This window comes from Mustelus asterias, chromosome 5 (assembly GCF_964213995.1).
Source record: "Mustelus asterias chromosome 5, sMusAst1.hap1.1, whole genome shotgun sequence".
NCBI classification, from domain to species: domain Eukaryota; kingdom Metazoa; phylum Chordata; class Chondrichthyes; order Carcharhiniformes; family Triakidae; genus Mustelus; species Mustelus asterias.
In genome coordinates this window covers 37,194,233-37,214,408 of record NC_135805.1, presented here as the reverse complement: position 1 = coordinate 37,214,408, position 20,176 = coordinate 37,194,233, and the positions used below count along the sequence as shown (strand labels likewise).

General features: G+C 46.0%; 1 non-coding gene across 1 annotated transcript; it reads left to right on the top strand.

Moving 5' to 3' along the window:
* The first annotated feature begins 14,983 nt into the window (after positions 1 to 14,983).
* On the top strand, positions 14,984 to 15,090 carry LOC144494582 (U6 spliceosomal RNA). Its single transcript, XR_013498111.1, has one exon. It is a non-coding gene; the product is annotated as a U6 spliceosomal RNA (small nuclear RNA).
* The last annotated feature ends 5,086 nt before the right edge of the window (positions 15,091 to 20,176 follow it).

The window sequence follows — 20,176 nt, the reverse complement described above, 5'->3', positions numbered from 1 at the left end:
TTCATCCTCCCAGAATGCAGATGCATAGCATTTGCTCAGATGCAGATGCCACATTTGGAAGTTTATGACAGTCACATGCAGCTTAATACTGTCGGAAGCCTAGTGCACTATAGGAGGTACAGGGGAGAACTAACAAAAGGAAATTTGTTTGTAAAGTTTATTTATTCGTGTCACAAGTCAGCTTACATTCACACATTCACACTGCAATGAAGTTACTGTGAAAATTGGGCCAATGCACCTAACCAGCACGTCTTTCAGACTGTGGGAGGAAATCCACGCTGACACGGGGAGAATGTGCAGAGTCCGCACAGATAGTGACCCAAACTGGGAATTGAAACAAGATCCCTGGCGCTGTGAGGCAGCAGTGCTAACCACTGTGTTATCATGTCACCCAAATTCGGAAAGCAAAGAGAGGACCTGAAAAATATCGGCAGGTAAAATCCAAGAACATCCTAAGATGTTTTACCAGTATATTAAGAGCAATAGAATAGAATAGAATACAACAGAATAGAATAGAATCAAACAGAATAGCATTTCATTGTCCACACAAAAGTGGAAACTTGTCTTTGGCTTCACCTCCAGTATAACATATAATCATACAGTCAGTTTAAAAGCAGTGACTATTTCATGCTTATATTTATACATTTGTGCATATATGACATACATCCATACCGTACAAACATAACATATTGCACTCTGTCAGTACAGCACTTACTGCAGTTGAATAAATCAAATACATAAAAACTAAGGAAAAGGCAAAGGGCCTATCAGAGATGTACATGGTAACATGCATTAATGCAGAAGATGTGGGCACAGTGGCACAGTGGTCAGCATTGCTGCCTCACAGCGCCAGGGACCTGGGTTCAATTCCCGGCTTCGGTCACTGTCTGTGTGCAGTTTGCACATTCTCCCCATGTCTGCATGGGTTTCCTCCGGGTGCTCCGGTTTCCTCCCACAGTCTAAAGATCTGCTGGTTAGGTACATTGGCCTTGCCAAATTCTCCCTCAATGTACCCGAACAGGTGCTGGAGTGTGGTGACTAGGGGATTTTCACAGTAACTTCATTGCAGTGTTAATGTAAGCCTACTTGTGACTAATAAATAAACTTTACTTTAAGGAGAGAGATGATGCAAACATTCCAGTTAAAGAGGAGGATTGTGAAATATTAGATATAATATAACAGCATGGAAAAGGCTGTTGAAGAAAGCCCGGGAGGAGATAACAGACGCTCTGAGGATCACTTTCCAATCCTCACTGGATACAGGTGAGGTACTAGAGGAATGGAGGTCTACAAAGGGACAAGGGGAGCACCACCTATCGCTCAGCAAAGAGTGCCATCCTTCCCACCACCACCAATGAAGGAACAGGTCACCCCCTCACACCATGCAGGCATGAGGGTAACCCAATCCGATTCCTCCCCACCATCCAACACTCCTCATCCCCCTTCCCCTCCTCAGTCCCCCTTCAGGCCCCCCTTCAGGCCTTGCCCCTTGGCAGTGCCAATGATGCACTGCCCCCCCGGCTCCCAGGCACTGACATCCTGGCCTGACATGTTGGACACCAACTTGGGTCAAGGAGGTAGGTTCCAGTGTCCATGTGCCCTTCTGCTGCTGCAAGGTTGCAGACGGGAGTTACCCAAGGTTTCTGGGGGTTGTGTGGCTTCAGGCTGGGGCCAGGATTTGATTTGGCACTCTCCTCAGGGATGTGGGTCTTGTGGCTGGACTGCCCCTAGTAGCCCTGGGAAAGGTGTTGTTCAATTTCAGGATGGTGAATTCAGACACCACTTTCGGGTAAAATATTCATTTTTGTCTCTATCCTCTAAAACCTTTGAAACTCCTTGGTCATTTGAATCTCCATGTCCCCTAGAATCTGGGAAGCTTTTCAAATCACTGCAGCACTCCATCCAGCAGAAAGGATTCCCCTTTCTCTCCCGAGGAAGCTCGGTGTGAGAAGATCCCTTTCAAATCCTCTGACTGAAAGAAGTCCGTCACTTTCACTCGTGGGCAGTTTCCTTCTCAACAGCTGTTCACTCAGCCCCATTGTTTTAACACGGCATTTATTTCAAGGCTGCTTAGAAAACTAAAAGCTTAATTAAGCAGCAGCATAATTAAGGACCACATGCACCCCGAATCATTCTCTCTTTCACCTTCTTCCATCAGGAAAAAGATATAAAAGTCTGAGGTCATGTACCAACCAACTCAAGAACAGTTTCTTCCCTGCTGCCATCAGACTTTTGAATGGACTTACCTTGCATTAAGTTGATCTTTCTCTACACCCTAGCTATGACTGTAACACTACATGCTGCACCTTCTCCTTTCCTTCTCTATGAACGGTATGCTTTCTCTCTATAGCACGCAAGAAACAATACTTTTCACTGTATACTATTACATGTGACAATAATAAATCAAATCAAATCAAAATCAAACCAATATTAACTAACTGGAATAAAGTTCACAATCCTGCTTTGATTTCTGTTTATTCAGATCAGACAGGGTTTTTATCTGTATTCATTTCTTTCTGTTGTCTGATGGAATGCAGTATAAGGTGGCACAGCTGCCTCACAGCGCCAGGGACCTGGGTTCAATTCCGGCCTTGGGTTACTGTCTGTGTGAAGTTTGTACGTTCTCCCCATGTCTGCATGGGTTTCCCTGGGTGCTCCAGTTTCCTCCCACACTCCAAAAATATGCAGGTTAGGTGGATTGGCCACGTCCCTTCGTGTCAGGGGAACTAGAAGGGTAAATATGTGAGATTGCGAGGATAGGGTCTGGGTGTGATTTTGGTCGGTGCAGGTTCAATGGGCTGAATGGCCTCCTTCTGTACTGTAGGGATTCTGTGATTCTACGATATGGCTGTGCAATGTCAGACAAACATTGTACGTGGCCCCATTTACAGGACGCTGTGTCTGCTTATGTACACTGAATTCCAAAAACAGTGATTCTCAGCCCAAGTGTATATTAAAAAGATGATTCATTGGCATCGCAAAATAGGAAAGATGTATTCAACTGGTGCTGCAGGCTGATATATTGAGGTGCTGGAGTTGTACGCATGATTCTACAGAATGACACCACTCCAATTTCAACCAGGCCAACTACAGGAGATGAAGGTTTCTGGCAGGGGTAAAAGGCAAATATTTTGTCTCCTGCCGTGAACCTCCTACCTTCTGGCTCTGGAGCTCTATTGTCAATCTCTCAGAGAGATAATGCTGGGGAAGAAGGAACGTAAATAGGACAAGAAAATGTACCTGTAAGTGGGAAAATTTAGAGATAGACATTTCCGCTTCAACTTCTGAGTATTACATTTCTCTCATGGTTCGAAGAAGGGTTTCTATAAAATATCCATTGTGCAAATTTCTAAATACCTAGAGGCACAAGAAGGGATTTTGAAGTTGATAAAAATGCTATTGGTTGACAATATTTGCTGCACTAGCTGTCAAACTGATAATCGAATTCATTGAGTTAACTCCAGAATTGTCCATTGGACGAGGAAAATAACAATAACTGCAAAGTTTCAAATATTTATCCGCCTATGGAGAAAAAGTGCTCATATTTCTTTGGATACAGCTTAATAGGAGACATACCTGTCAGAATGGAACTATCAAATCAATACGCAGCTGTTGAAAATCCCAAGACTTCACAATCAGAGCCTATTGTGAGAGGATTTAGAAAAGAGATACTAACCTGGTTTAATCAAATGTTCGCATAAAGACTGTCTCTTTCTTAGATTTTCATCGGATAAGAGGATGCTCTGTCAGGATTGTGATGAAAATATTGATCTGATGGCAACGTTATTACCACTTATTTGAGAAAGGCAAAAGGAATACCACAGGAGACAACTTGTTTGGATGGAAATCAGTGGTCACAGTAGTTCAAAAACCGACAAAAATATTTCAGGCTGATCCCAACTGGCTTGTAAATTTAAAGTTGATTTTGTGAAGCCTCAGCAGACTCCTCCAGCATCCCTATTTGGAATACCAGTCAACCCTGATTCCATCAGCAGGGTAGATACAACATGGACTAAGTTGGATAGCCACAGAAAATGGGTGGGGGAATTAGGAGGCACGATTAACCTGCGCCTGTTCAGTGAAATGCAGGCAGTGTGGCAACTTTGAGCTGCATGCTTGTTTGAATGATTGACGAGTGTAATCAGTGCTAACTACTCTGCTCATTGACTGCACTTGTCAGTAGGGGGCTCGATGGCATTGTAGTTAGCACTGCTGCCTCACAGCGCCAGGGACCTGGGCTCAGTTCAGTTCTAGCCTTGGGTGGTGAATGTATGCGTGGGGTTTGTACATTCTCCCCATAACTGCATGGGTGTCCTCCGAGTGCTCCTGTTTCCCCCCACAGTCCAAAGATGTGCTGGTTAAGTTGGGCGGTACGGTGGCACAGTGGTTAGCACTGCTGCCTCACAGCGCCAGGGACCCAGGTTCAATTCCCGGCTTGGATCACTGTCTGTGCAGAGTTTGCACATTCCCTCTGTGTCTGCGTGGGTTTCCTCCAGGTGCTCCGATTTCCTCTCGCAGTCTAAAAGACGTGCTGGTTAGGTGCATTGGCCGTGCTAAATTGCTCCTTGGTGTCAGGGGGGCTGGCTAGGATAAATGCATGGGGTTATGGGGATAGGGCCTGAGTGGGATTGTGGTCGGTGCAGCCTCAATGGGCCGAATAGCCTCCTTCTGCACTATAAGATTCTATGATTCTGAGTGGATTAGCCATGCTACGTTGCCCCAAAGACCCAAGATGTGCAGGTTAGGGGGAATCAGCCATTGTAAATGTGCAGGGTTACGGGGATAGGGTGGGGGGGAAACTGGCAGCTGCAGCATGGTAATCCAAAAATTCTTTGTAGGCATATAAATAGTAAAAGGGTAATAAAAGAAGGATTGGGGCTAATCAGGGATTTGGTAAGGAAGTTTACACAGTAAACTTGGAGCAGGGAGCATGGCTGAGGTGCTAAATGATTACTTCGTATCAGTCTTTATCAAGGTAAAAGATGCTACCCAAATCATCGTGAAAGAGGAAGCAGTTGAGACAAGTAGGCTAAAATAAAAAGGTTGTATTAAGCTGTGCGTAAAGTTGATTAGTCACCAGGACTGGATAAGATGTATCTATGGATACTGAGTGGAAATTGTGGAGGCACAGGCCAGAAACTTCCATTTTTCTTAGATATGCAGGTGATACCTGAGGACTGGAGAATTGTAACTGTTCCACCCTTATTCAGTGTGATTTGGACAGGCTGAGTGAGTGGGCAAATGCATGGCCGATGCAGTATAATGTGGATAAATGTTAGGTTTTCCACTTTGGTAGCAAAAAGAGGAAAGCTATATTCTGAATGGCTATAAATTAAGAGAAAGGAATGTGCGTTGAGACCTGGGTGTCCTCGTACACCAGTCGCTGAATGTAAGCATGCAGGTACAGCAGGTGTAAAAAAGACAAATGGTATGTTGGCCTTCATAATGAGAGGATTCGGGTACAGGAGCAGGGATGTCTTGCTGCAATTAAACAGGGCCTTGGTGAGGCCACAGCTGGGATATTGTGTGCAGATTTGGTGTCCTTATCTAAGGAAGGGTGACATGCTGTAGAGGGAGTACAGCGAAGGGTTACCAGACTAATTCCTGCGATGGCAGAACTGACAATGAGGAGAGATTGAGTAGGTTAGGATTGTATACAGTGGAGTTCAGAAGAATGAGGGTTGCGGGGGAGGGGGGGGGATATCTCATTGAAACCTATAAATTTCTAACAGGACAGATGCAGGAAGGATGTTCCCGATGGTTGGGGAGTCCACAACCAAGGTCTTAAAGATACCGGGTAAACCTTTTAGGACTTAGATGAGGAGAAATTTCATCTCTCAGAGAGAGGTGGGCCTGTGGAATTCATAGAATCATAGAATCACTACAGAACAGAGGGAGGCCATTTGGCCCATTGAGTCTGGCCGAGTGCAATTCCACTCAGGCCCTATTCCCGTAACCCCACGCATTTACCCTGCTAATTCCCCTGACACTCGGGTCAATTTTACATGTCCATTCCATCTAACCTGCACATTTTTGGAGTGTGGGAGGAAACCGGAGCACCTGGAGGAAACCCACGCTGACACGGGGAGAACGTGCAAACTCCACACGGACAGTGACCTGAGGCCGGAATTGAACCCGGGTCTCTGGCGTGTGAGGCAGCAGTGCTAACCAGTGTGCCATCTTGCCGCCCACAGAAAGCCCTTGGGGAGAAAGAAGGGATCAAAGGAAGGCAGGATCAGGCTATTGGGTTGGATGATCAGCCATGATCATTATGAATGGCGGAGCAGGCTCGAAAGGTTGAATAGCCCACTCCTGTTTCTATTTTCGATATTTCTATGTTTCAAAAGATATTGTAAGGATAAGCCCAACAACTACAGGCCAGTCAGTTTTAACTCAGCGGTGGGAAAGCTTTCTAGAAATGATAATTTGGAACAAAATAAATAGTAATTCTGACAAATATGGATTTATTTGGGAAACCAACATGGATTAGTGACAGACAAATTATGTGTAACTAACTTGCTTGAGTTTATTGATGAGGTAACAGAGAGGGTTGATAAGGGTAAGGTGGTTAATGGACACAGATTCAATCGCGGCTTTCGAAAGAGAATTGGATAATTATCTGAAGAAACAACATTCAGACGATAGAGAAACGGCAGGGGTGTGGGACTAGGTGAATTGCTCTGGCAGATAGCAGTCATGGACACAATGGGCTGGATGGCCTTGTTCAGTGCTGTAATCATTCTATGATTCCATTTGATCAAACCAGAATATTTGGACTGAACTAGTCGAAGGAAGAATGAAACAACTCAGCCATAACTGACAGCAGTGTCATTGAAAGGAAGTTTTCTTTTAATTTGCTCATGGGATGTGGCCTGCATTTATTGTCCATCTTTAATTGCTCTTGAGAAGGTGGTGCTCAACTGCTTTCTTGAACACCATTTAGGAACACCGACAGTGCCGTTAACATAGAACATACAGAACATAGACCAGTATAGCACAGTACAGGCCCTTCGGCCCTCGATGTTGTGCCGAGCTTTGACCAAAACCAAGATCAAGCTATCCCACTCTCTATCATTCTGGTGTGCTCCATGTGCCTATCCAATAACCGCTTGAAAGTTCCTAAAGTGTCTGACTCCACTATCACAGCAGGCAGTCCATTCCACACCCCAACCACTCGCTGAGTAAAGAACCTACCTCCTATATCTCCCACCATGAACCTTATAGTTATGCCCCCTAGTAACAGCTACATTCACCCAAGGAAATAGTCTCTGAACGTCCACTCTATCTATCCCCCTCATCATCTTATAAACCTCTATTAAGTCTCCTCTCATTCTCCTCCGCTCCAAAGAGAAAAGCCCTAGTTCCCTCAACCTTTCCTCACAAGACCTACCCTCCAAACCAGGCAGCATCCAGGTAAATCTCCTTTGCACTCTCTCCAATGCTTCCACATCCTTCTTATAGTGAGGTGACCAGAACTGCACACAATATTCCAAATGTGGTCTCACCAAGGTCCTGTACAGTTGCAGCATAACCCCACGGCTCTTAAACTCAAACCCCCTGTTAATAAACGCTAACACATTATAGGCCTTCTTCACGGCTCTATCCACTTGAGTGGCAACCTTCAGAGATCTGTGGATATGAACCCCAAGATCTCTCTGTTCCTCCACATTCCTCAGAACCCTACCGTTGATCCTGTAATCCGCATTCAAATTTGTCCTACCAAAATGAATCACCTCGCACTTATCAGGGTTAAATTCCATCTGCCATTTTTCGGCCCAGCTCTGCATCCTATCTATGTCTCTTTGCAGCCTACAACAGCCCTCCACCTCACCCACTACTCCACCAATCTTGGTGTCATCAGCAAATTTACTGACCCACCCTTCAGCCCAATCGGTTAAGAAAGCGAGTTCCAAGATTCTGACCAGGGGCAGTGAAAGAACGACAATATAGTTCCAATTGCATTACTTGGGCGGCACGGTGGCACAGTGGTTAGCACCGCTGCCTCACTGCCCCAGAGATCTGGGTTCAATTCCAGCCTCCGGTCACTACATGTGTGGAGTTTGCACATTCTCCCCATGTCTGCGTGGGTTTTTTCCAGGTGCTCAGGTTTCTTCCCACACTCCAAAGATGTGTGGGTTAGGTCGATTGGTCATGCTAAATTGCCCTTTAGTGACAGGGGGGATTAGCAGGGTAAATGCGTCAGGTTGTGAGGATAGGGGCTGGGTGGGATTTTTGTTGGTGCAGGCTCGATGGGCCGAATGGCCTCCTCCTGCACTGTAGGGACTCTATGATTCTATGAATATATTGTGTGACTTGGAGAGGAATTTGTCCTTGAAGGGAACCTGTTGCCCTTATTTTTCTAGATTGCAGAGGTTACGGAATTGGAAGATGCTGTAAAAGGGGCGTAGGCAATTTCTTGCAGTAAATCCATAGATGGTACACACTGCTGCCACTGTGTTGGCTGAGGAGGGAGTGAATCATTAAGATTGGGCACACCGTGCCAATCAACTGTGCTTAATCATAGAAGCCCTACAGTACAGAAAGAGGCCATTCGGCCCATCGAGTCTGCACCGACCACAATCCCACCCAGGCCCTACCCCCATATCCCTACATATTTTACCTGCTAATCCCTCTAATCTACGCATCCCAGGACACTAAGGGGCAATTTTAGCATGGCCAATCAACCTAACCCGCACATCTTTGGACTAAGTTTCTAGTTAATGGTGAACTCCAGGATGTCAATGGTGTGGAATTTATGTATGATAATTTTACTAGATGTCAACAGACAATGGTTAAATTCTGTCATATTGGAGATGGTCATTACCTGACACGTACGCAGCATGAATGTTACTTGTTCTTATCAACCTATGCCTAAACGGTATCCAGGACTTGCCCACATGCAGGCATAGAGTGTTTTATTATGGGAATTGTCATACTGATCACTTCAATCTTCAGCATGCATCCCACTTCCGACTTATTGATTGATATAAGGCCCCTGATGAAGCAGCTGAAGATGGTTGGGCCTGAGGACCCCCTGCAGCGAGGTCCTGTGTGGTGGTGTTTGGCCTCACAACTGCAACCATCGACGACACATGAAGCAAGAAAGAAAGAGAATGATGGGACTATTAATTCTAGCTGAATTCATTGCTTGTGGCTAGTTTGAAATAGATAACTACTGCAGAACAGCGGCACAGTGATTAGCATTGCTGCCTCACAGCGCCAAGGACCCAGATTCAATTTAAGCCTTGGGTCACTGTCTGTGTGGAGTTTGCACATTCTCCTCGTGTCTGCGTGGGTTTCCTCCGGGTGCTCCAGTTTCCTCCCACAGTCAAAGATGTGCGGGTTAGGTTGATTGGCCATGCTAAATTTACCCGAGTGTCAGGGGTAAATGAGGGTTACAAGAGGAGGGCCTGGGTGGGATTGTGGTCAGTACAGACTCGATGGACCGAATGGCCTCCTTCTGCACTGTAGGGATTCTATGATTCTATGATGATTCTGAATATTCAATTAGGAAAGCAGATAAAAGATGATGACACTGCTCAGCTCATCAAAAGTCTTTCTTTCATTTGACAGGTACATTTCTGTGGGCAGATGTGATCATATTTTTAAGCACTTGAATAAAAATCTGGAGTACAGGAAGAGCAAACCAAAATATGTATTCAGTAACATGTCAGAAGACCATGGTGAAGAAAAATCAGGATAATTTGTTCATAAGTGTAAGGGCAGTTGGAACATTAGTAATAGAGTTGGTGAAGACAGCATTGTAATTTAGTTCAAAGTTCACAGGTTAGCAATGGCTCTTTGATTTACAAGAATGTTGCCAGGGCTGGAAAAGTGTAGCTACAAGGAGAGATTGGTAAATTGGGGCGATTTTCCTTGGAACAAAGAAGGCTGAGGGGTGACTTGATTGAGGTGCACAAAATTATGAGGGGAAGAGACAGCGTGGACAGGATGGAATTGTTTCCCTTGGCAGAGAAATCTAGATGTGGAGATGCCGGCGTTGGACTGGGGTTTACCCCAGTCCAACGCCGGCATCTCCACATCATGACAACCTGTTGGACTTTAACCTGGTGTTGTTAAACTTCTTACAGAGAAATCTAGAACCAGGGGACATAGATTCGAGATAAGTGGCAGAAGGTGTAGAGGGGACATAGAGTCAGAGAGTCATAGAGGTTTACAGCATGGAAACAGGCCCTTCGGCCCAACTTGTCCATGCCGCCCTTATTTTTTTTTTAAACCCCAAAAGCTAATCCCAATTGCCCGCATTTGGCCCATATCCCTCTATACCCATCGTACCCATGTAACTATCTAAATGCTTTTTAAAAGATAAAATTGTAACCGCCTCTACTACTACCTCTGGCAGCTTGTTCCAGACACTCACCACCCTCTGTGTGAAAAAATTGTCCCTCTAGTGGCTGGACTTGCAGATAGCGATGAACATTGTCGGACAATACAGCAGGATATAGATAGGCTGGAAAATTGGGTGGAGAAATGGAAGACGGAATTTAAGCCAGATAAATGCGAAGTGATGCATTTTGGAAAAACTAATGTAGGGGGATTATACAATAAATGGCAGAGCCATCAAGAGTATAGAAACACAGAGGGACCTAGGTGTGCAAGTCCACAAATCCTTGAAGGTGGCAGCACAGGTGGAGAAGCTGGTGAAGAAGGCATATGGTATGCTTGCCTTTATAGGATGGGGTATAGAGTATAAAAGCTGGAGTCTGATGTTGCAGCTGTATAGAACGCTATACCACACTACCAGAAGGACGTGGAGGCTTTGGAGAGAGTGCAGAGAAGGTTTACCAGGATGTTGCCTGGTATGGAGGGTCTTAGCTATGAGGAGAGATTGGGTAAACTGGGCTTGTTCTCCCTGGAAAGACAGAGAATGAGGGGAGACCTAACAGAGGTGTACAAAATTATGAAGGGTATAGATAGGATGAACAGTGGGAAGCTTTTTTCCAGGTCGGTGGTGACGATCACGAGGGATCATGGGCTCAAGGTGAGAGGGGCGAGGTATAACTCAGATATCAGAGGGACGTCTTTTACACAGAGAGTGGTGGGGGCCCGGAATGCGCTGCCAAGTAGGGTGGTGGAGGCAGACACGCTGACATCGTTTAAGACTTACCTGGATAGTCACATGAGCAGTCTGGAAATGGAGGGATACAAACGAATGGTCTAGTTGGACCAAGGAGCGGCACAGGCTTGGAGGGCCGAAGGGCCTGTTTCCTGTGCTGTACTGTTCTTTGTTCCTTGTTCTTTGTTCTCTGGACACTTTTGTATCTCTCCCCTCTCACCTTAAACCTATGTCCTCTAGTTTTAGACTCCCGTACCTTTGGGAAAAGATATTGACTATCTACCTTGTCTATGCCCCTCATTATTTTATAGACCTCTATAAGGTCACCCCTCAGCCTCCTATGCTGCAGAGAAAAAGTCCCAGTCTATTCAGCCTCTCCTTATAACTCAATCCATCAAGTCCCGGTAGCATCCTAGTAAATCTTTTCTGCATTCTTTCTAGTTTAATAATATTCTTTCTATAATAGGGTGACCAGAATTGCACACAGTATTCCAAGTGTGGCCTTACCAATGTCTTGTACAACTTCAACAAGACGTCCCAACTCCTGTATTCAATGTTCTGACTGATGAAACCAAGCATGCTGAATGCCTTCTTCACCACTCTGTCCACCTGTGACTCCACTTTCAAGGAGCTATGAACATGTACCCCTAGATCTCTTTGTTCTGTAACTCTCCCCAATGCCCTACCATTAACTGAGTAAGTCCTAAGACCATAAGACCATAAGACATAGGAGCGGAAGTAAGGCCATTCGGCCCATCGAGTCCACTCCACCATTCAATCATGGTTGATTTCAACTCCATTTACCCGCTCTCTCCCCATAGCCCTTAATTCCTCGAGAAATCAAGAATTTATCAATTTTGGAATACAAAAGCAGGGATGTACTTCTGAGGCTTTATAAAGCACTGGTTAGGCCCCATTTGGAGTACTGTGAGCAATTTTGGGCCCCACACCTCAGGAAGGACATACTGGCACTGGAGCGGGTCCAGCGGAGATTCACACGGATGATCCCAGGAATGGTAGGCCTGACATACGATGAACGTCTGAGGATCGTGGGATTATATTCATTGGAGTTTAGGAGGTTGAGGGGAGATCTGATAGAAACTTACAAGATAATGAACGGCTTAGATAGGATGGACGTAGGGAAGTTGTTTCCATTAACAGGGGAGACTAGGACGCGGGGGCACAGCCTTAGAATAAAAGGGAGTCACTTTAGAACAGAGATGAGGAGAAATTTCTTCAGCCAGAGAGTGGTGGGTCTGTGGAATTCATTGCCACAGAGGGCTGTGGAGGCCGAGACGTTGAGCGTCTTCAAGACAGAAATTGATAAATTCTTGATTTCTCGAGGAATTAAGGGCTATGGGGAGAGAGCGGGTAAATGGAGTTGAAATCAACCATGATTGAATGGTGGAGTGGACTCGATGGGCCGAATGGCCTTACTTCCGCTCCTATGTCTTATGGTCTTATGGTCTTATGCCACCAATCTTGGTATCATCTGCAAACTTACTAACCATGTCCCCTTTATTCTCATCCAAACCATTAATATAAATGACAAATAACAGTGGGCCCAGCACTGATCCCTGAGGGACACCGCTGGTAACAGGCCTCCAGTTTGAAAAACAACTCTCTACAACCACCCTCTGGCTTCTGTGAAGAAGCCAATTTTGTATCCATTTAGATACCTCACCCTGGATCCCGTGAGATTTAACTTTATGCAACAACCTACCATGCGGTACCTTGTCAAAGGCCTTGGTAAAGTCCATGTAGACAACATCAACTGCACTGCCCTCATCTACCTTCTTGGTTACCGCTTCAAAAAACTCAATTAAATTTGTGAGACATGATTTTCCACTCACAAAGCCTTGCTGACTGTCCGTAATCAGTCCTTGCCTCTCTAAATGCCTGTAGATCCTGTCTCTCAAAATACCTTCCAACAATTTCCCCACCACAGATGTGAGGCTAACTGGCCTGTAGTTCCCAGGCTTTTCCCTGCAGCTCTTTTTAAACAAAGGCACAACATTTGCCACTCTCCAATCTTCAGGCACCTCACCCGTGACTATCGATGATTCAAATATCTCGGCTAGGGGACCCCACAATTTCCTCCCTCGCCTCCCACAACGTCTTGGGATATACCTCATCATGTCCCGCAGACATGAGGAAGAACTTTTTATGCAGAGGGTAGTGGGTGCCTGGAATTCACTGCCTGAGTTAGTGGTGGAGGCAGAGACCCTAAACTCTTTAAAAAGTATCTAGAACAAAGAACAAAGAACAAAGAACAATACAGCACAGGAACAGGCCCTTCGGCCCTCCAAGCCCGCGCCGCTCCCTGGTCCAAACTAGACCATTCTTTTGTATCCCTCCATTCCCACTCCGTTCATATGGCTGTCTAGATAAGTCTTAAACGTTCCCAGTGTGTCCGCCTCCACCACCTTGCCTGGCAGCGCATTCCAGGCCCCCACCACCCTCTGTGTAAAATATGTCCGTCTGATATCTGTGTTAAACCTCCCCCCCTTCACCTTGAACCTATGACCCCTCGTGAACGTCACCACCGACCTGGGGAAAAGCTTCCCACTGTTCACCCTATCTATGCCTTTCATAATTTTATACACCTCTATTAAGTCTCCCCTCATCCTCCGTCTTTCCAGGGAGAACAACCCCAGTTTACCCAATCTCTCCTCATAACTAAGCCCCTCCATACCAGGTAACATCCTGGTAAACCTCCTCTGAACTCTCTCTAAAGCCTCCACGTCCTTCTGGTAGTGTGGCGAGCAGAACTGGACGCAGTATTCCAGATGCGGCCGAACCAACGTTCTATACATCTGCAACATCAGACCCCAACTTTTATACTCTATGCCCCGTCCTATAAAGGCAAGCATGCCATATGCCTTCTTCACCACCTTCTCCACCTGTGCCATATGCCTTCTTCACCACCTTCTCCACCTGTGACGTCACTAGATCTGCACCGTAAGTGCTGTAAGTTAAAGGGCTATGTGCCAGATGCAGGAAGGTGGGATTAAAAAGGTCACCTGGGTGTCCTCGAGCTGGCATGGACAAGATGGACTGAATGGCCTCATCCTGTGCTGTAACTTTGCTATGGTTCTATGGTTCTAAAGCAGAGTTAGCCAAGCCCAGCAGAGAGCAAAGTTGCACCACACCTTTGGTGTAGGAAAGAAAAAAATCAACTAGTGTTCAATTACTATCTAAATAAAAGCAAGTTACTGTGGATGCTAGACTCTGAAACCAAAAGAAAAAGTGCTGGAAAACCTCAGCAGGTCTGGCAGCAGCTGTAAGGAGAGAAAAGAGCTGACGTTTCGAGTCCAGTTGACCCTTTGTCAAAGCTTTCTCATTTGGCTTCCAATTACTATCCACTAACATCCTGCTGGAAAATGTGCATCTGTGGATGTCAAGTGAGGACATGTCTGAACATGAATGTGATGTTCCCAGTGTTTATGGAAACTCACAATCTGGATTCATCTGCTTTGTAAGCATCGGAGGTGAACAGCACCTGTTGGTTTATACCCAGCACGTGTTGCGTTATTCCCAGTACCTGACAGATTGTTTCCCGCTGCAGCACCTGATGGATTATTCCCAGCATGTACTACATTATTGTTCCCAGCTCCTGACCCCGATAGATTATTCTTAATACTTGACAGCTTATTCCCAGTATCTGAGGGGTTATTCCCAGTATCTGATAAATTATTCCCAGTATTTGAGGGTTTATTCCCAGGATCTGAGGGGTTATTCCCAGTATCCAATTAATTATTCCCAATTTAGCAAATTGTCAAGATGGCCGAGTGGTCTAAGGCGCCAGACTTAAGCAGAATGGTTGTTTCCCTTGTGGAGTCCTGATGAGTTCTGGTCCCTTTCTATGGCAGTGGGTTCAAATCCCACTTCGGACGTTTCCATTTTGTGCTCGCTTTGGCAGCACAATTACTAAAATTGGAATGATACAGAGAAGATTAGCATGGCCCCTGCGCAAGGATGACATGCAAATTCGTGAAGCATCCCATATTTTAGGGGCAGCACAGTGGCACAGTGGTCAGCACTGCTGCCTCACAGCGCGAGGGACCTGCGTTCGATTCCCGGCTTGGGTCACTACCTGTGTGGAGTCTGCAAGTTCTCCCCGCGTCTGCGTGGATTTCCTCTGGGTGCTCCGACTTCCTCTCACAGTTCAAAGATGTGTTGGTTAGGTGGATTGGCCATGCTAAATTGCCCCTTAGTGTCAGGGGGACTAGCAGGGTAAATATGTGGGGTTATAGGGATCGGGCCTGGGTGGGATTGTTGTCGGTGCAGGCTCGATGGGTCAAATGGCCTCCTTCTGCACTGTAGGATCCTATGATTCTAAGATCTGATGGGTTACTCCCAGTATCTGATAGATCATTCCCAGTATCTGGATTATTCCCAGTATCTGATAAATTCTTCCCAGTATCTGTTTGGTTATTCCCAGCACTTGATAATTTATTCCCAGTACCTGATGGATTATTCCCAGCACCTGATGGGCTCACCTCAGCATCTGAACCATAACTTGAAGGGAGAGAGAGGGCGGGCGGGGAAATAAAATAGATTTTTAACTAATCATAAAATTTGAAGGACATCCTCAGAATGCATTATTCAAAACAAGTTTTCCTTAATGAGTTGTTCGAATGTACATACGTGAAATGGCTTGAGGGCAAGTGTTATACATAATGTTAGAGCAGCCTGAGCAGAATTATTAAAATTGATGACAGCCTTCAGTTTCCTGATCCCATGAACTTCTCTGGGATTGAAATTAACTCTCGGATGGCTGATCGCTGGTGTGCCTGCTGGTTGCTGAATATTGTTGGTGGGAAGGCTGACAATGCCATTGAGAGGGCGTATGGTGCAGCTGGAAAAGTAGGTAGTGCTGATGGAAATCTCAATAGTGCTGACAGGCTACCTTATCGTGTTAGAGAATAACATAGAACATAGAACATAGAAAGTCACAGCACAAACAGGCCCTTCGGCCCACAAGTTGCGCCGATCACATCCCCACCTCTAGGCCTATCTATAGCCCTCAATCCCATTAAATCCCATGTACTCATCCAGAAGTCTCTTAAAAGACCCCAACGAGTTTGCCTCCACCACCACCGACGTCAGCCGATTCCACTCACCCACCACCCTCTGAGTGAAAAACTTACCCCTGACATCCCCCCTGTACCTACCCCCCAGCACCTTAAACCTGTGTCCTCTCGTAGCAACCATTTCAGCCCTTGGAAATAGCCTCTGAGAGTCCACCCTATCCAGACCCCTCAACATCTTGTAAACCTCTATCAGGTCACCTCTCATCCTTCGTCTCTCCAGGGAGAAGAGACCAAGCTCCCTCAACCTATCCTCATAAGGCATGCCCCCCAATCCAGGCAACATCCTTGTAAATCTCCTCTGCACCCTTTCAATGGCTTCAACATCTTTCCTGTAATGAGGTGACCAGAACTGCGCGCAGTACTCCAAGTGGGGTCTAACCAGGGTCCTATAAAGCTGCAGCATTATCTCCCGACTCCTAAACTCAATCCCTCGATTAATGAAGGCTGGTACGCCATACGCCTTCTTGACCGCATCCTCCACCTGCGAGGCCGATTTAAGAGTCCTATGGACCCGGACCCCAAGGTCCTTCTGATCCTCTACACTGCTAAGAATGGTACCCTTCATTTTATACTGCTGCTCCATCCCATTGGATCTGCCAAAATGGATCACTACACACTTATCCGGGTTGAAGTCCATCTGCCACTTCTCCGCCCAGTCTTGCATTCTATCTATGTCTCGCTGCAACTTCTGACATCCCTCCAAACTATCCACAACACCACCTACCTTGGTGTCGTCAGCAAACTTACCAACCCATCCCTCCACTTCCTCATCCAGGTCATTTATGAAAATGACAAACAGCAAGGGTCCCAGAACAGATCCCTGGGGCACTCCACTGGTCACTGACCTCCATGCAGAGAAAGACCCCTCCACAGCCACTCTCTGCCTTCTGCAGGCAAGCCAGTTCTGGATACACAAGGCAACAGCCCCTTGGATCCCATGCCCTCTCACTTTCTCAAGAAGTCTTGCATGGGGGACCTTATCGAACGCTTTGCTGAAGTCCATATAGACCACATCCACCGCTCTTCCTTCGTCAATGTGCTTGGTCACATTTTCAAAGAACTCAACCAGGCTCGTAAGGCACGACCTGCCCCTGACAAAGCCGTGCTGACTACTTTTGATCATACTAAACTTCTCTAGATGATCATAAATCCTGTCTCTCAGGATCCTCTCCATCAACTTACCAACCACTGAGGTTAGACTCACCGGTCGGTAATTTCCCGGGCTGTCCCTGTTCCCTTTCTTGAATATAGGGACCACATCCGCAATCCTCCAATCCTCCGGAACCTCTCCCGTCTCCATCGACGATGCAAAGATCATCGCCAAAGGCTCCGCAATCTCCTCCCTCGCCTCCCACAGTAACCTGGGGTACATCCCATCCGGTCCCGGCGACTTACCAACCTTGATGCCATTCAATAGTTCCAACACATCCTCTTTCTTTATGTCCACATGCTCGATCCTTTCTGTCCTCCGCAATCCAGCAGTACAACCACCCAGATCCCTTTCCACCGTGAATACCGAGGTAAAGTATTCATTAAGCACCTCCGCCATTTCTAACGGTTCCGCACAAACTTTTCCCCCTTCACCTTTTAAGGGTCCTATGCCTTCACATCTCATCCTTTTACTCTTGACATATTTGTAGAAAGCCTTGGGATTCTCCTTAATCTTACCCGCCAAGGTCTTCTCATGACCCCTTCTCGCTCTCCTAATTTCCTTCTTAAGCTCCTTCCTACATCGCGTATACTCCTCTAAATCCTTAACACCTCCTAGCTCTCTGAACCTTCTGTACGCCTCTCTTTTCTTATTTACCAGGTTCATCACAACCTTCGTGCACCACGGTTCCCGTACCCTACCAACACCCCCCTGTCTCATCGGAACGTTGTCATGCAGAGCTCCAGACAAACATTCCTTGAAAATCCTCCACTTTCCTTCGGTACTTTTCCCCAAGAATGCCTCCTTCCAATTTACCCGTCTAATTTCCTCCCTGATGACACTGTATTTCCCTTTACTCCAGAGAAACACTTTCCTAGCCTGCCTGACCCTATCTCTTTCCAATGCTATCGTGAAGGAGATAGAATTATGAATTATGATAACCCCACAGTGCCAGAACTAAGAACTATGCTTCTGAATTTTATTGAAGATAATTGATATCTACTGTAACTAACTTTCAATCCCCTGACCGAAACTTTTCCAAAGGTTCACACAATTCAATACAAAGTTCGTAAATTAATTATTAATTGGTTAAGTAAGAGGAGGCAGACAGGAGTTATCAATAGTAATAAGTCTAACTTGTCAGTTCTAGCCTTGCGGGGGTCCCCAACGGCTTGAGACAGAGTTTGCATCAAAAGCAGAAAATGCTGGAATTATTCACAAGGTCAGTTCTATCTGTCGGGAAATTTGGTGAATTAACATGTTCGGTGCACCCTTGGTCTGAGCTGCATGTTGATGTGTTGATGCAGAGTCTACACATGAGAAAGTGGGACTGAAATTCCTCTTGGGCTGTTCCGTAATATATACCTCGCCAAATTGGCAACCCCTATTTCACCCCGACTAAATCTCTTTTCCATTGAAATCAGAATGTGGCTAGGAGGCAGATTTTTTTCGCCATTTTTAATTGTATTTAATTTTAAATCGATACCTTCACATTTTCTATTTTAAAAAAACCTGCTGTTCCAACAACCCTATAAAAGCATAAATCAACCAGATCTTTAAATTGTCAATAACAGAAGCAATAAACACAGTACACATCTTTATATTGTGCAAATCAATGTTGAGCCATTGGCAAAAGAGATCTCAGAAAAAATAGCTTGTTATAACATCATAGAACTGTCAATCTTCTCTGCACCCTTGCCAACAAACACACTCACTAAAGGGTTGTGAATCTATGGAATTCGCTACCCCAAAAGTGCAGTGGATGCTGGGACAGTGAGTAAATTTAAGGAGGAGTTAGAGAGATTTTTAATTGGTAATGGATTGAAGGGTTATGGGGAGAAGGCAGGAAAATGGGAATGAGGAGCATATCAGCCATGATCGAATGGTAGAGCGGGCTCCATGGGCCGAATGGCCTAATTCTGTTCCTATATTTTATGAATTAATTAACATATAATCCTTTTAAGGCTGACTGGACCCTCACGAAGCTTGGCAGAGTTACCAGGGAGAGTATGAGAGAACATTGGGGATGGGTAGGCATGGATGGGATATTCGGAACGTGGACCAGATTGTGGATCATGACTCCTCTGAGATCAGGGAGCCATGACTCATGGAGAAGCTGGCCTGACTCCATGAAAGTTATAGGGGTCGAGGAGATGCGGAGCCCTGCATTGGAGCCAACCAGCTTGGACTAAATTGGGCTGAGGACCCAAATCTGTTCTGCACACATTAGAGGCGATGGCCTAGTGGTATTATCGCTGGACTATTAATTCAGAAACTCAGCTAATGTTCTGGGGACCCGGGTTCGAATCCCTCCATGGCAGATAGTGGAATTTGAATTCAATAAAAAAAATCTGGAATTAAGAATCTACTGATGACCATGAAACCATTGTCGGAAAAACCCATCTGGTTCACCTAATGCTCTTAGGGGCAGCACGGTGGCACAGTGGTTAGCACTGCTGCCTCACAGCGCCAGGGACCTGGGTTCAATTCCCGCCTCGGGTCACTGTCTGTGTGAAGTTTGCACATTCTCCATGTGTCTGTGTGGGTTTCTTCCGGGTGCTCCAGTTTCCTCCCACAGTCCAAAGATGTGCAGGTTAGGTTGATAGGCTATGCTAAATTGACCCTAGTGTCAGGGGGATTAGCAGGGTAAATATGTGGGATTATGGGGATAGGGCCAGGGTGGGATTGTTGCCGGTGAAGGCTCGATGGGCCGAATGGCTTCCTTCGGGGGCGGCACGGTAGCACAGTGGTTAGCACTGCTGCTTCACAGCTCCAGGGTCCCGGGTTCGATTCCTGGCTCGGGTCACTGTCTGTGTGGAGTTTGCACATTCTCCTCGTGTCTGCGTGGGTTTC